The sequence below is a fragment of the Balaenoptera musculus genome, chromosome 12 (assembly GCF_009873245.2).
Source record: "Balaenoptera musculus isolate JJ_BM4_2016_0621 chromosome 12, mBalMus1.pri.v3, whole genome shotgun sequence".
Classification (NCBI taxonomy): domain Eukaryota; kingdom Metazoa; phylum Chordata; class Mammalia; order Artiodactyla; family Balaenopteridae; genus Balaenoptera; species Balaenoptera musculus.
In genome coordinates this window covers 1,064,402-1,081,744 of record NC_045796.1, presented here as the reverse complement: position 1 = coordinate 1,081,744, position 17,343 = coordinate 1,064,402, and the positions used below count along the sequence as shown (strand labels likewise).

At 49.4% G+C, this 17,343-nt stretch overlaps 1 pseudogene; it reads right to left on the bottom strand.

The window, feature by feature from the left end:
- LOC118905430 overlaps positions 1 to 13,203 on the bottom strand; it is a 90,561-nt pseudogene extending 77,358 nt beyond the window's left edge.
- Positions 13,204 to 17,343: the final 4,140 nt, after the last annotated feature.

Here is a 17,343-nt window from a genome sequence, read left to right as displayed (position 1 = left end):
AACATGCTCTAAAGCACAGGAACCAATCCAGTAACCTAACTAATGATACTGTCATGTCAGAGCTTCTGGCGAAGGAAGGAAAGGAGTTTCTCTGAGCCCCTTCACATCTCATTTGGAAGGAAGCCCACAGGACAGCCCCCCCGCTGGCCCTCCAGGGACGAGCTGGGATCCCCGCAGCCATGCACGCGGGAGGCTTGGCAAAATCGGAAACTCCTGGGAAACATTAGTGACGTTCGTGGAAGGAGCCACTGTATTTCCAGCAGTGGAAACTGGGTTTTAATTTAATACATATCTGGGTCCCTAAAGTGCCCAGGAAGATCACTGGGGCTTAATAAATGTGTTTTTAGTGACTTTAAAGTTTTATAATATCACTACCTTGTTTGTTCATAAACCCGTGAAAGAAGGCAGAAACACCATTTTTCACCCACCAGTGTATCCCTGCACCTGGCACAGTGCCTAAAAAAATCGTAGGCACTCAAATATTGTTGAAAAATAAAATGAGCATATGAATAAATATCATCGAAAACTCTGCATTACCCCATCTAGTTGATAGAAATAAGCATCAGTGAACAAATATTACCTCCTAAGGGAAGCAGAGTAGGTCAGTGCCCAGGGTGCAGGCACACCTGGAGGGTCTGCCTGCCCATCCCCCACCCCCAGCCCTGCGGAGGGTGGGACACAGCTCCCCACCTGCTGCACCGCCTGCCACAGCAGACTCGCCTGGGGCTGTGCCACTGGCCCAGGCTGTCACAATTGACAGCTATGGCCATGGGTGGCTACATCGGGCTGGGAGGTCGTGAAGACTCAGGTAATTCTTTGAGGCTCACGTGCAGGAGAAATGAGAGACACTGCAGGGCAGGACGGAGGGAACAGAGGGCCCGCCTTGTTCAGACAGCTTCCCAGCTCCTAGAGCTCATCCTTCACCACACGCAGCGAGAGCCATTCTGAGGTTCTGCAGGGTTCCTGTTCTGAGTATCCGTGATAGACTTCTGGATCTTTATGCAAAATCTTATTTTTCTTAAAATAGCTAAGAGAGTGTGTTTCTTTTTCTTGTAATGAAATAACCCCGAGTAAAATGCAAGGAATAGCATCTAATCCAGTTACCTAACTACTCCCCAAATCAGTTCCTTTGGTTTTCTTCTTCAATGTAATGGAAAGAGATATCAAACTAAATAACAATTGACTATTGGCCTTTTGAATTTTATTTTGTAGCCACATTGCATTAATAGATCAAAATTTATAGGAAAATATAACCCCTAATCTAAATTCTAAAAACTAACTATAAACTGTCAACAAGGTTACATGTTTCTTCCATTTTCTTTCTATAAAATATGCACAAACTTTTCCCATTTTGTTGACTGCTGTGTCCCCAGCCCCTCCAGTGATGTCTCGATCCAGCCACAGTGCTGGATCCGGGGCAACAGTGCTCTGATGGTTTTTAGGTATGTGAACCAATTTAGTCCCTATTTTGCTTAAGACATTTTGCAATAGATTTTTGGAATATGTGACCAAAATATACCAATTATACGAATAATTGGGTTTTTCTTTAAGTGTATTAGTCCCTTAAACCATGTAGAAAACAAAAAGTACAGTTATAAGCTGTTGTTACAATAATACAAGCCTTTATAACTGCCTGTGTATTTACCTTTATTTCTCCACACAATTTTGAATTACGGTCTAGTTTCCTTTCATTTCATCTTGCAGGGGACTCACATGAACACTTCTTGCAGGGCAAACAGTGGTCACAAACTCCCTAGCTTTTGTTTATCTGGGGATGTCTTAATTTCTCCCTCACTTTTGAAGGAAAGTTTGGCTGGATACAGGATTCTTGGTTGACAGTTTTTTCTTTTAGCACCTTGACCAGGTCAGCCCAGTCTTCTGGCCTCAAAGTTTCTGATGAGAAATCTGTCGATAGTCTTATTGAGGGTTCCTCATCACAGATTTCATCTACCAGGTACTTTCTGCTCTGCCAATTTCCCCGAATCCTCTGTCTTAAGTAATCAAATACAACAGTTTTGGTGCTAGAGCCAGGACTCCAGCTGGTCTCATGGTGAAGAGGCTCTCAGACATTATTTCCACTCTCGTGTGCCCGGGGTTGTGGATTTCATGAAGAGCCTTACTCTGCTTCTGTGTAGAAAGAGGCATTTGGTCCCTAGTATCACTCATCTTGAGAAAAGGTAAAGTCAGAAACCATTGAGGAATTCTGAGCTATTGTGTGTCTTGACAGCAAGTAAGTTAATTACAGCTGACTAATAGAGCCAAGATTTAATTCTGGAGATTTATGTTGCCAGAGATCACAAAAATAGGAAAACAATTTTAAATACAAAAGGACAAACACTCCATCCATGCCATTCTAAGCAGGAAAGTATGAACAAGATAAGAAGATAAGCCAGTATGGAAGGCTTAGAATCCACATCAAGTATAATTTTTTAGACCAGGCACCTGCCATATACCATCTGTGTTCACCAATAACCCACTGAAGACAAAGATTCCGTTTTGGCATACATCAGAAAAAAATGGTAGAGTCACTGCTCTGTCTCAAATATAAGACCTCCTTGTAATATCTTTTCAACACCATGGCATCTTCTACTTTTGATCACCCAAGCCTCAGGCACGGGGTGTTACAAGACTAGGGTGCTGATGTGTAGGTCAGAACAGCAGGAAGAGTTGACACATTCTTAGTTTAGAGACAAGAACTTAGGTCATTAAAAATGAATGTGGTTAAAAAAATAAATGCAAATTTTCAGAACTAACAAAACTACATAAAATCCTCACAAAACTACCAAAGCAGCAATTGACAGACAACATCATACCTTGGAGAGTTAGAGTGATTTGTACCAGATGCAATGTTAGCAGTAAATACTGAACTGATTTTGCTGTTTGCTGTACTGTCAGTAGCAGACTTGAGGGCTTAATTCAAACGCACACTGTCCAGAGACCACACGTGGGTTCTCTGCTGAGCGTCTGCTTCTTGACACCACGTCATTTCGTAAAGCCACAAAGTGAGCCAAAGGAAGGACTGAAACTAAGAAAAGTGGGAAAATAAATAAATAAAGGATCCTAGAAATAAAACATAATCAAAACTGAGAGGCAAGGGCTGGAATCCAGACAGAGTAAAATACAAAATTGATACAAACATTATATTTAAAAGAAATGTCAAAAGTATCTTTATGAAATCATCCATTACCTACATTCACAGTGGAAAAATACAATAATGATCAATCTTTGAGCACTTAGTATATGTAGGGCTCTGTGATAGGCACACAATGAAGCAAGTTTGGGTCAAAAATCAAGGGAGCAATTATTAAGTAAATAATCATTTTTAAAATGGCAAAGGAAATGTTCAGTAAAAACTGTTAAAGCCAATATCTCTATGTGTTTTAATAATTCTCTTCAGCAGCATAGTGACCAACAACATTTAAATTAATTCAACATGTTTAGTAAAATAAACTCTCTACTTGAAAATAATTTGGAAATTTTACTATGTGAATTACTGTCTCTGATCTTAGTGAAATAATATCTTTCCTTTTTTTTCTTCCATCCTCTTTGATACCTTCTCCCATGTCCCCCCTACTTGAAAACCCACCCCAATTATGTTTTCTATACGTCTGTAAGTAGTTATCCATTAAAAGCATCATCGAAACCATTCCCCTAAGGATGAATTCTAGGCACTTCCACAAACATGCCTCTGTGAGTGCCCTTGTTCATGTCCCCTGTAGACCTGCTCTGGGATGTGGATCAGGGTCATGAAGGCTGAGTCACAGAGTAGGAGCTGGCATGTTCTGTGCACTTTCCAGAAAGCTGAACCACGGTTGCTCTCACTAATGGTGATGAAACTTACCATAATTTAATAGCTTCATCAGCCCACATTTCTAGTCTCTTAATTTGTAAAACAAGAGGTGTAGACAAAATGACCTCAAATTTCACAAAAGTGATAAATTTACACGTATTTTAAAAATAAAATTGATATCTCAGAATTTGCATTACTATGTACTATGTTTACCTCTCAACTATATCACATTAATAAGATATATTTGAATAAGCATTCATATATGGAGAATATATACATATATATATCTTTATATACACACACACAGTTGACCCTTGAACAACACAGGAGCCTTGGGGCGCCTCTGTGCAGTCTAAAACCTGCACATAACAGTATAACGTATAGTCGGCCCTCTGTATACATGGTTCCTCCCTATCCATGGTTCTGCATCCGCAAATCCAACCAAACATATCACGTATTTGTACCTACCATCGAAAAACCCATGTATAAATGGACCCGCGCAGTTCAAACCGTGTTGTGCAAGGGTCAACTGTATATATATATATAGCTCTGTATATATACAGTTTCTCATATATATATATATATATATATGAGAAAACTCTGAGCACTGAGAGTGGTATAAGCCAGGGTACTTAATGGTAGGCGGGATAAGGTGCGACTATATCTTATAGTTATCTATGTTATATCTTAGTGGTTTAGTAACATAAAGGTTTGTTTCTCCCTTGCATCACAGTTGACTAGGTGGGGGTTGGGAAACTTTACTCACAGGTCATACTTCGCTGACCCTGGATTGGGTGACTGGTAACTCACCTGAGTTCTACACCAAGTGGCGACTCTGGAATGTTGACCCTTCTATCATATGGTTCCACCATCTCTGAATTCTTTTCTTTCTTCTGTGCATGGGGCAGAGAGAAGTAGAAAGACTGTGTGGGGCATTTACTGCCAGGCCTGGAATTGGCAAATATTGCTCCCACCCACATACCATTGGACATATTTCTCATCGTCCCAATTTCACTGCAGGGAGGCTGAGAAATATAGTTCTTCTGTGTGCTCAGAAATTGGAAATAGCTTGGTAAGCACCTTGCCAATTTCTACCATAGCAGTTCTCCATGGTGTCAAAACGTGCTATGCTCTTTTTTCCAACTATTTGGAGATGCTCACAATGTTAGAATTCAGTTAATAGTCTCCTTGATCATTACTTTCTTGTTTCCATCATAAATTTCCCAAGAGTCTTCATACTACACCAAGCTCATGGAAGCCCATAGAGTTCCAAACCTCACACCAGTCAGAACAGCCATCATCAAAAAGTCTACAAATAATAAATTCTGGAGAGGGTGTGGAGAAAAGGGAACCCTCCTACACTGCTGGTGGGAATGTAAATTGGTGCGGCCACTATAGAGAACAGTAATGGAGGTTCCTCAAAAAACTGAAAATAGAGTTACCATATGATCCTGCAATCCCACTCCTGGGCATATATCCAGAGAAAAACATGGTTTGAAAGGATACATGCTCCCCTAATGTTCATGCAGCACTATGCACAATAGCCAAGACATGGAAGCAACCTAAATGTCCATCAGCAGATGAATGGATAAAGAAGATGTGGTACATATATACAATGGAATATTACTCAGCCATAAAAAAGAATGAAATATGCTATTTGCAGCAACATGGATGAACCTGGAGATCACCATACTAAGTGAAGTAAGTCAGACAGAGAAAGACAAATATCATATGATATCGTTTATATGCAGAATCTTAAAAATATGATACAAATGAACTTATTTACAAAACAGAAACAGACTAACAGATTTAGAGAATGAACTTATGGTTACCAGGGGGGAAGGGTGGAGGGGAGGAATAGACTGGGAGTTTGAGATTGACAGGTACACACTGCTATATTTAAAATAGATAACCAACAAGGACCTACTGTAAAAAAAAATTCATTCATTCATTCATTAAATAAACATATATGTATAAAAAAAGATGTGGTCCGTATATACAATGGAATATTACTCAGCCATAAAAAAGAAGGAAATCTTGCCATTCGTAACAACATGGATGGACCTGGAGATGATCATACCAAGTGAAGTACGTCAGACAGACAAAGACAAATACTATAGGATTTCACTTACATGTGGAATCTAAAAAAAAAGGCTCAGATACAGATGCAGAGAATAGACTGGTGGTTATCAGAGGCAGGTGGTGCAGATGGGAGAGATGGGTGAAAAGGGGTCAGAAGAACTAGCTTGTACCTGGCCACTGTTTGGTTCTGAAAGAGTTAGGGGACGGGATGAAGAGGTTAGCACAGCACTTGCATTTCAGATGATTTCCTCAACCAAATATAAGGCAAAATTATAGCAAAAACAAAAAGTAAAAGAAAATTCTAAGTTGTTAGAATGTTATACGTGATGATCAATTTTTTTTAACTTTTCATTTTATGCTGGAGTAGAGCCGATTAACAGTGTTGTGATAGTCTCAGGTGCACAGCAAAGTGACTCAGCCATACATATACATGTGTCCAGTCTCCCCCAGACTCCCCTCCCATATATGTGATGATTATTGAAAAATTATTTCTCATCATTAATACACTTGAAAATGTAAAATGCCATGATTACAAATGACGGGTTTTAAAATATTAAATGAAATCTCAATAATTGGTTATAAAGTAATAAGGCAAATTTATTCATATTGCCATTACTGCCAGAGCAATTGGCAGTATTATATACCTACCACACGTTACCCAGTCCCTCCGTGGAGGAGCAGTGAGTCCCCAGACCTGATTTATTAAAAGTAAACCACAGACCAGATCATTCAGTTCTTTGAGGGGGAATCTGAAGACTGACCTTATACTCCCCGAAGTGAAATAAAATGGCTGTCGGTTGGGTAAGCAAATGTTAACTCTTGAGTCATTGCAGTCTGTAAAAACTAAATTTTTGGACAAATACATAGTTTTGTGCACCCAGTGGAAGGAAATAAGGGGCTGATTAGGCTGTAGAAGTCGAAGGCAGTTTTTCAAGGACTGGCTAAGAAAGTCAGAGTTTAGTGATGCATGATGTAAGAAATACAGTCTTTCACAACGATAAACGTAATCAAGGTTACGTGTTACTGGCAACTAATAAGAACTATGACAGCACAAAGAATGGAATCAGTTAGGCCCACTGTGGAAATCTGAGCATCTTACAGCCGAATCACCCTAGATTCAAAATCACAAAACGATATTTTCCTTCAGGAGATCTCGGCTATGTGGGCACATTTCAAACTGCTTAAATAAATACAGCGTGGTCAGATGTTCCCAGGTTCCACAGCTATAAGGAGCAAAACTTAAACGCCAGTAAATGCTAGCTTCAGTGGAAATGGATCCTTTTAAAATGAAAATCCCTTTGCTGTAGGAAAATTGTCTTTGATGGATGCCACATTATTAATCTTTCCATGAAGCTTGGGCAAAGTTCTGACCTGGAATTCAAACAAAGAGGGCAACACGAAAGCCCACTCTGTGTCTTGGGCATCTTGCCCTCTCGCCTCTGGGGTGGTTTCTTTATAGGGTTTTGAAACTGCTAAGTTCTTTTCACTATTTTTACCTACTAGGGAACCTAGTAATCACTAGGAAGGGAGCCAAGGAGGAATTGCAGGTGGGGTGTGGGACAGGGCACAAGTCAAGTCAGAATGGATTTTCCACAGAGCAGATGCCTTTCCCTTGTGCACCACAAATTCTGTACCTAACACATAGTTATGAGGATGCAAAAAATGGCTTCTGGAAATCCAACCCTCTGAAGGGCAGAAACGAATGTTGAATCCAGTGGTCTGAAGTAGCAGGTACTATAAGTGTCACAGCACGTGACAGCACACCGGGCCATGTGGCAGCCAGGCCGTGTCACACCCTGTCTCTCCTCATCACAGTCTCTCACGCCCCACAGGACAGCACCGACGTCCTCACCCCGTCTATCTGCCTGCGTGGACTTCCGTAGTTAGTAAGACAGAGTTTCCTCACGCCAGAGATGGAGATCGTTTGTTGGTTTGCTTTGAGGAAATAGACCCCCGGGGAAATCTTTTCTGCAAAAGCCACACAATTGCCCAGCATCGTCACAGCCTGCGTCCTGAGACAGGTCCCCCTATTGTAAACTGTGCTCATCCACGTAGCGGCAGACACACCCCACTCGCTCCAGCCCGGTGGAGGGCTGACTTCCCACGGATCTAGAGGAATAAAGAGACGTGAACGCAGACGGGCTCCAGGTCCCCCGTTCTCTCAGATGTGAAGGGTGCTCTGGCTCGGGGAGGCCGCAGTGACTCGCAGAAGTTACAGCCCGAGCCCGTCCCCGGGGCCACGGGCACAGGACGCCTCCAGGGAGGGCCGGCCCCTGCGGCTGTGCCACTTCACCCTTCTGGTCCTCGATTCCGGAGATGCGGCTGCCCGACCCAGGTGAGCTTAGTGCAGGTGGGCAGGACCTCACAGAGCCTGAGGGTGTGTGTGTTTGTGTGTGTGTGTGTGTGTGTGTGTGTGTGTGTGTGTGGAGAGGCTTGCTTCACTCAGCAGGCATCCATCCGGGGCCCCAGCGCTGGGGAGAAGAGCGCTAGGGGCGCACGGCGCAGAATGTAACCTGGTCACCGTATAAACCACAAGCCCCTCATGACCTCCCTCTGACCCGTGAACCCCTGGGACTGGGAGCCGCTGTGCGGCTCGGCATTGAGGCCAGTCCTGGCCCCACAGAAGCACAGTAAGTGCTCAGTCAAAGGCTGACGAGAAAGCCCCCACGGGGGCATCCTGGTGCGGGGAAGAGCTCTGGGAACCCCGCCGAACGGGGTCGGGAGGCCTGCTTGGTGCCGGGTCGTGTGGCCCTCAAGCTCACAAGTCCACGCCCCGAGCCCAGCGCCCAGGTCGACCGTGTTTGGAGAGCAGACTTTAAAGATTTGGCTGAAATGAGGCCATCAGGGTGGCTCTAATCCAATCCTCCTGGCATCCTTGTAAGAAGAGGCAGTTGGACACCGAGAGGCACCAGGGCAGCCTGCGCACACAGACTGCACGAGGATGCAGGAGAGGGTGGCCGTCTGCGAGCCCAGGAGAGTCCTCCGGAGACGCCAGCCCTGCCCCCGCCCGGGTCTGGCACTTCCACCTCCAGAACCCTGAGGAATAAGTGTCTGTGGTTCGAGGGCCCCAGTTTGCAGCCCCTGACAGGCCACCACGAAGTCCACTTCTGCCCCAAGACCGTCAGCGACCAGCCACATGACCACAGACAGCATCCACACTTCTCCCCCGGGTGTCCTCATCCATCACGGGAGGCCTCCGCGTGCCTGTCCTTGTATTTGAGGGTAAAATCTGACAGCTAACGTGAAATACTTCGAAAATTCAGAGGGGCTGTTGAAACACAAGGCGCTGCTCCTCGCACCACGACGGTCTGCGGAAACTGCAGCTAAAAACCTAGACACCCTCTCCTCTCGACTTCTTGCTTGTCGCTTACCCATCCTCCCCGCTTTAAGCCTCACTCCGCATCGTCTGGTTTTGTTGTTGTTGTTTGTTCTAACAAGGTCAACACTGCCAGTTCCTTCTCGTTTCCAAGGGGAATCTGATGCTTCTCATCGTTCAGGATGCCGTCCCAACGCCTGGTTTTCTCTTCCAAGAATGAGAAACATCTAACGGGAGACGCAGGCCAGCAGAGCGCGTGAATGGTGCCAGGGTGCAGGCACAAGCCACAGAGGACGAGTGCATGGGTCCAGGGAAGAGCGCTCACTCCCGCCCAAAGCCACGAGGAAAACACTGGCTTTGAGCTGGGCCTTGAAAACGGAAAAACAAACAAGCAAACACAAGGCGCAAACCAGGAAAAGGGGACAGAAAGATCAAGGGCACGGTAAGGGGATGATCCTGAAAGGCTTCCAGAGATGGAGAACAGTCTCGCGTCCCCTGAGCAAATGGCTGGTGTGGAGACAGAATAAGGAAGCCGGGGTCAGAGCAGACAGAGCGCCAGCCTCCAGGCCAGAGAATGACCAGGCCTGAATTTGGGAGAAGTACCCTGCTTTTCAACAATTAAGGTAAAAGCTCTTTAAAATTACGCTGACACAATGTACAGTTTTCTGAGATTTCACAGTGCTAAGCATTAGACGCAACATCTTAGAATCTATCCAAGGTACCAAGGGGTCAAACATGCCCATGGATTATTTATAATGAGATCAACCCCTTACTCACCAGTCACCTTCATCTTTGAGAAATCCCATCGCTTTAGTAGAATTTAGGGAGCTTTTGTTATATGCTTGATGAAGTTAGAAGCCAGGGACGTGCAGAGGGAAAAACTGGGCTCTGAAGGTTCCCACAACCCAGCCCAGGAGACAACCACCTTCCCACCCAGAGAACTAGAAAACAAACCAGCCTCAGGTGCTAAAATGAGGATCTCAGAAATGAGCCAGGGAAGCCGAGGGTAGGAGGGACGGAGGGGCTCATGCCAGGAAGAGGGGAAGGGCTTGGAGAAGGCATGGCCTTGGACTTGAACCTGACAGGTGGAGGGAACCCCATCTCCACCCCATTCACTGTCACCCCCCAAGCCCATGACAGATCTGTGTGCAGGATGTTACCCTGTGTCAAGATCTTTCAGCAGGAAGCACCCCAGACACTCCCATACTCTGTTATCACCAGAAAGTACTGTCCTCAGTCTCTCCCTAAAGAGGCAGGACATCTCACAATGACTTCTCCAACACAGAACATCCCAGACACACCCAAATCCAGTCAACACTGGTGCAGAGCAGTGACGCTCGACCCTGCTTCCTGTTCTCCCAAAACTGTATCCAAATCCCACCTTTGCTCTGAATAAATTACGATGTCGGTGGGAAACACTATCAGTCTTACAGAATGGTAAATGCCACAAGGGCTAACAAAACACTTAAGTTTTTTAATTAATTACTCTTTAGCATCCTTAAGGGAAGTGTTCCGGATAGTACATCTCCCCAGACAGAATTTGAAACTACCGTTACCAAGAAATTCGAGTTATTTAGAAATGGACTATGGAAGCTGAAACAGTAGGACTCAACTTCACAGTGTGAGGGAACCGGTAAGCCCACACGCAGAGGCGGGGGAGGCACGGCGGGAGCTGAGGTGTGCAGAGCCCGGGCCCTCGGGGGACGCCTCACGGGCTCCCCCGGACGCAGGGCGGCAGGACACGTGATGCTGCGATTCAGGCTTGAGTTGTTCCGGCTCCTCCTGCTTCCTGAGTGACCACACGTAACGTACCAGGAATTACGTTATCGGCTCACGACTTCAAGTCTCAAGTCCCGGGGAGGACACTCTTCCTCTCTGGTCACTTCTCGGCAGAAAAGGGACCTGCAGGTTCCTCTCGACCCCGAAACCTGGGAGAGTCGCCTCCCCCGGTGGTTCTCAGCCTTGAGCAGATGCGAGGCCTCAGGGTCTCCTTGAGCAGACCAAGTCCCCACCTTCTAACGCAGTGCGGGGCCCGTGTCTCTGACAAGCCCCGGAGATGCTGATGCCGCCAGCCCGGGGACCACGCTCTGGGGACAACCGGCCCCACTCAGCTAACCGGATGACATGCTGCAGCCGGGACAGGACGCCACGCCAGGCCCTCCCAGAGCCCCTGCCGCCCGCAGCCCGGGCTTCTCTGCCCCGCGGCTGGGACACCGCCTTCCGTTCCGCCGCAGACACAGGTGGCCCGGCCGCGGGCTTGCGGAAGAGCAGTGGGTGGCAGCCCTGGCCCATCCCAGCCGGACGTCACGTGAGGGCGTTTCAGGACACTGGCTGCAGCGCCAGCCCGCGACCCCCAAGGCCCTGACCGCTGGCCTCCTGTCTCCACGCTCTCATTCACTCGCGTTTTCTCTGCCGACGGCAAACCAGACATGGAATGTTTTGGAAAGCTATGAGGCAGCTCACAGCATCCAAAAAAAAGGCAGGCCGATCAGACCCCGGGAGCCCTGGGGATGCTGGAGCCAAGGTAACGGCAGCGTCCCCAGGAGCACCGCAGGGGCCGGGATACTCACTAGGAGCTGCTGTCGCGGCTGAGAGGCGCTGGTAGGCCTGTGGAGGTCGCTGTCCCAGCGGAGCCGGCAGGCGGCCTTCGTGCAGGTCGCGTCCCCACCAGGTCCTGCCCCGGCGTCTCCCAGCCGGGCCCTCTGTGGGGTGGACGCCTGCCGGGGCCCCTCACACCCATCCCCCGGACGCTGGGCCTGGGGAAACCTCTACTTACAGTTTAGTGACCACAAAGTCGTCCACCCAAGTGGATGGTCGCTTCCTGGAGCACAGAGGACAGGATCCGCAATCTGAGCGCCCACCACCCATCCAGCCTCACGCAGCTGGAGGTTCCAACGACACCTGCTGACGACGGCGGACGCACAGAACAGGGAGACGATCAAACGGGGCCCGTTAGACGCTGTCCTGTGAAATGAGGTCTGACAAGTGAACTGGCTTCTGAGTTTCTGTGAAGATTTCTAGAAGGAGAGGGACGGGGAGGGGGAGATTCTCCTGGAAATCGCCTACTTCTCTCTCCCTCCCTCTCTCTCTCTCTGTCTCTGTCTCTCTGTGTCTCTGTCTCTCTCTGTCTCCATTTCTCTCTCTCTCTGTCTCTATCTCTCTGTCTCTCTTTTTCTCTCTCTGCCTCTGCTCCCACACACACACACACACACACGTTTACCATGTGAAGCGTTAGGTGTGACTCCACACCCCACAAGCTGCTCCCCGAGGGTGGGACCCCCTACCCAGGACTGACCCCAAGGCACATCCGTCCCACCTCCTCTCGGGGGAAGTGTTTGGGGCACACCTAGCCTGTGACGGGTTTCGGCCGAGTGTCTCCTGGGAGTCTCTCGCTCTGAGAGCTGGGGTCTAAGCCTGCAGCCCGGCGTTGGGGAACGGTCCACAGTCAACAGGGACAAACCAGTGAGAAACCAGGATTTAGGACTCACAGCCCCACAGCTAAACAATCTGCTGCAAACTGAATTAATGTTGCTGAGGAAGCTGAGACCTAACCCATCAAGTCCCTGTCTAGCACCCTGCTAATTAATGCAATACAAGAGGGAAAACTGTATTCTTTGGTTACTAAGTAAAGGTCAATGTAGGAAAAAATGTGAATTTAGTCAAATCAGATAGCATCTATGATAATGTTCCTTCCTTGTCTCCTGTAACTGTTCACAAAGACCTGCTGTGATATCTCAGGGCTGCAGCCGGTGGGACCCTGACTGTCCACACTCGCGGCTAAGCGGCCTGTCCTTCATAAGCTCTCTCTGTAGACAATCCTCTGTCCTTTCAAGTGAATTTTACCAGGATCCCTCTCGGCCTCCAGTTCCACTTAGTCCGTGCCTTGAATCAACCAGGGATCATTTAACCAGTGCAGACGCGTGGGCCCTGCTCACGCATGAATGCGGGGTAGTGGGGTGGGAGCCGATACTGGTGATTTAACACTCCCCACGCCCCGTCTCACCTGGATGCCCATCTCTGTCTCTGCTGTCGGCCCTGCCCAGCCATTCACATCCTGTCCTGGGCTCAGGAAGGAGCAGAGGTCCTGGGTCCCCAGGCCGAGGTGATCACCTCTCCACCTCTGTGAACTGGGCCTCCTCTGACCTCAAGGGCCCGGACTGGACAGCAGGTAAGTCCAGGCGCTGGGATGGAGGGGCTGGCCCCCCGCAGCCCGGGTTCCTAGGGTTGGGATCCCCTTGTAACCTGTGGTCCTTTCTCGCCCGCACATGGATCTGAGGAGCTGAGCTGTTGGTGCCTGACCCTGCGTCTGTCCAGGTGCCTTTGGGGTAAGAGGAGGCCACGGAGGAAGCAGGGCCTCACCTAAGGCTCAGCCCAGGCCCAGCGCTGACAAAAAGGAGGCTCCTCTCTGTAAAGACTAAGAAGGAAAACGTTGATTGAATGAAGCATGGGCTGGTCAGTGCCCTTCCTCAGCTCCACCGCCTGCGCCAGCCCCCAGGCTTGGACCAGCCGGCGCCCCCAGCCCTGAGCCCCGGTCCGAGAACCAGCCCTGCTGCCTCCTGCTGGACACGTGGGCTTTCCGTGTCTACGAGCTTTACCTGGGCCTCAGCAGACGCTTTCCTCCTATGCCTTCCTGGTCTCTCTCCACTCGAAAAAGACAAACAGTGGAAAGGTCCTCACAGCCCTCTAAAGTGGTCAAGGCTATTTCTAGCCACCCCTTTAAACTGGGGGGAAGAGGTGTCCCCACACGGAGGAGTCACCAGCCTGCTGCTCCCTTAGACCCTCCCCCCTCTCTGGGACCCTCCCCCCTCTCTGGGACCCTCCCCCTCTCTGGGACCCTCCCCCCTCTCTGGGACCCTCCCCCTCTCTGGGACCCTCCCCCTCTCTGGGACCCTCCCCCCTCTCTGGGACCCTCCCCCCTCTCTGGGACCCTCCCCCTCTCTGGGACCCTCCCCCCTCTCTGGGACCCTCCCCCCTCTCTGGGACCCTCCCCCTCTCTGGGACCCTCCCCCCTCTCTGGGACCCTCCCCCTCTCTGGGACCCTCCCCCCTCTCTGGGACCCTCCCTCCTCTCTGGGACCCTCCCCCTCTCTGGGACCCTCCCCCCTCTCTGGGACCCTTCCCCCTCTCTATTTCTGCTCTAGTGGGTGGCCTGGGTTCAGGACTAGGGTGGGCGCTCCATTTGCTTGCTTGGCTGGGGGGCCAGTAGCAAAGCAGGGAAGACCCACGCGGAACACCTGCTGAGACAGGGGAGAGAGAGGGACACAGACGGTTCAACCAGTCCTCGTGGGTCAACAGGAGGCACAAAGAGGGAGCCGGGTTCCTGGGGAAGGTCTCGGGCAGGAGACCGGATGGGTCAGGAGGAGGGGTTGGTGTCTCCCAGCAGACAGGATGCATCAAGTGCACCAGGCAGAGCAAGGGCCAGGGTCACTGCGCTGGAGGCGATGGAGCCCCGGGGGAGATGAGGCCATGGCCGAGACCAGCCCCGTGACCCAGCTGCCCAGAGAAGGCAGGTGTGGGGACGGGCCTGTGCCCATCATGGGGCAGCAGACACAGGGACAGATGCCCTGAAGAGCCCTTGATTCCCAGGAGCCCCCGGACCTTAGCGCCTGGCCACTCAGGTCTCCACACACGAGTGTTGGGGCAGGTGTGGGGTGGAGCCCTGATGCCCTTTGGAGCTGGGTCTCAGAGGATGAAGTGTCTGATGAGAATCTGTGCCCCAAGCCCCTCAGCCTGTGAGGACTCCGCCCGCCACTGTGCCAGGACAGAGCAGAGGATGCAGTCAGGAGGCCCAGCTGGAATCCTGCACCCATAGCACAGCCCAACCAGGAGGAGGAGGCCAATGGCAGTGCCTTAGGTCCATGGGGTTTGAAGGTCCAGAATCCGGACTCAGGGACCTGCTGTGTCCTGAAGGGAAGGAAGAACGCTACTCCTCAGCTCCCCAGATGATGAGCCGTGAGACCCCTGAAGAATCCTGAGAGGCCTGGCCACACTCAAGGACAGTCACGGGGCTCCCTCCCACCGCCAGGAGGGGCACAGCCTGGCCTGAGTGCCCACGATGGCCTCTGGGGAAGCCGGAGCTGCAACCTCCCCTCCCGCTCCATGAGGTCCGGCCCTGGGGTGCCTTGCTGTCGACAGGGTGTGGGTTAGAGCCAGCCGTTGATGCTCCCTCCTTCCCTGGACACTGCCTCTGTCTCCCCCAGATGTCCAGGCCACCATCCCTGGGATCTGTGACTTGTGTCCTCCATGCCCTTGCACCGTGGAATGTCATTCTTGGGAATTTTGAAAAACCTAGAAAGGATGCTCGATTTGAGGAAAAGGAGTCCGTAAAAGAGAGTGAGAAACAGGAAGGCAGCAGGGATACTGAGAGTCCTGTACTGTCAGACAAGGCAGGAAGATGTTTAAAGGCAGAAGGAGAAGTAACGGGGCCAAAGTTACAGGGAGTTAAGTTAGAGTCTGAAGGATCCACTGGATTCGGCAATTAGGAGACCCGGTGAGCTTTGCCAAAGCAGTTTCAGAGACACTGCAAAGCATCGTCCAGGCTCACACGTGTTAAAGAATAGACACAAAACACATACAAGACAGAGGACCAGCACCCGTCATATGCAAAGGGCTTTTACAAATAAAAAAGAAAAGTGAACACTCCAATAGAAAAATGGAGGGAAAATAAAAACATGAGCAGGATATTGACAAAAGAGGAAACATGAAAGACCACGATAGTAGCCCCATGGCAGATACGCCATGACCCCTCTAACGGGTGAGGAAACAGGCACGGAGCAGTGTAATGACTAACCATGGTTTTTGTGTGGATTAAATGAAGCAACCCCTCGGAAGCGCTTAGAGCAGGGGCCCAACCCCCAGGCCGCACGGCAGGAGGTGAGCAGCAGACAAGCGAGCTAAGCGTCATCTGCCGCTCCCCATCGCTCCCCATGGCTCGCGTTACCGCCTGAACCAAACCTCCCATCGCTCGTGTTACAGCCTGAACCATCCCCCTCGCCCCGACCCCGTCCGTGGAAAAATTGTCTCCCATGAAACTGATCCCTGGTGCCAAAAAGGTTGGGGACCGCTGGCTTAGAGTTTCATCATCTGACGTGTTGTATGCACACAAAAACCCTTTGTTTATTTATTCACTCAGCTTCTATCACTGAGTCCCAGGACGCCTGTGTGCCCTTGGTCACACTTGGCCACACATACTGCACATGGGTCTTCCCTCTGGGGCTCGGCGCCGTCTGGCTCCTGGCCTCTGACGTGGGCCTCCCAGAGTGGGGATCACACGCTCTGTCCGTGAATGAACCTGCTTCTTCCACACAACATGGTATCGGCCGGTGGGGGTCACCCCCTGGCTGTGGCTACAGCCACACTGCACTTTTCTCTGCCTGACTACGCACCACGTATCCATCCATCCCCTCAGTTACGGGCATCGGGTTGTCACCAGTCTGAGTCTGTTATGAAGAAAGCCGCTATGAACATTCTCGTGCGTGTCTTTTGTGGACCCGTTTACTCATTTCTCATAGTCATACTTAGGAATGCAATTGTGGGATCATAGGATGGGCATATTGTAAATTTAGTAATTATGGCTGAAGAATGTTCCCAGTGAAGGTTGAACCACTTTCTATTGCCACAGTGAAGGGTGGGAGGTGCTGCCACATCCCTGCCAGGAAGCAGAATTTTCAGTCTCCTCGGTCTCAGACACTCTGGTGAGTGTGAGTTCTCCTTCGTTGTGGGCTTAATTCACATCTTCTCAATAACTAGTGATCTTGACCACCTCCTCGTGCTCAGAGGCTTTGGGGATCCTCTTCTGTGAAATCCCTCTGCAATCAACTCTCAGATTTTAAATTGGCTTGTTTTTTGCTGATTGAGTTGTAGGGGTTCTTTACTGTGGATACAAATGAAGGGCTCCCATGTTTTCACTTTCTTAATGCTGTCACCTGATGAATAGATGTCCTTAATTTTGATGATGTCCAGTTTTAAAATTATTTTTATATTTTTAATTCTTTTTAGTATTTTTGTGGGCTCCTAAGAGATATTTGCCTCCTGAAGACCATGAAGATATTTACAAGAAGAATTTCTAGAAGAAGGTGGTTAAATTTGACTTGACAAAGATGGGAGGAATCAGCGGGAGACAAAATGAGTAAGACGTCTTCTTTTCACTTTACTTA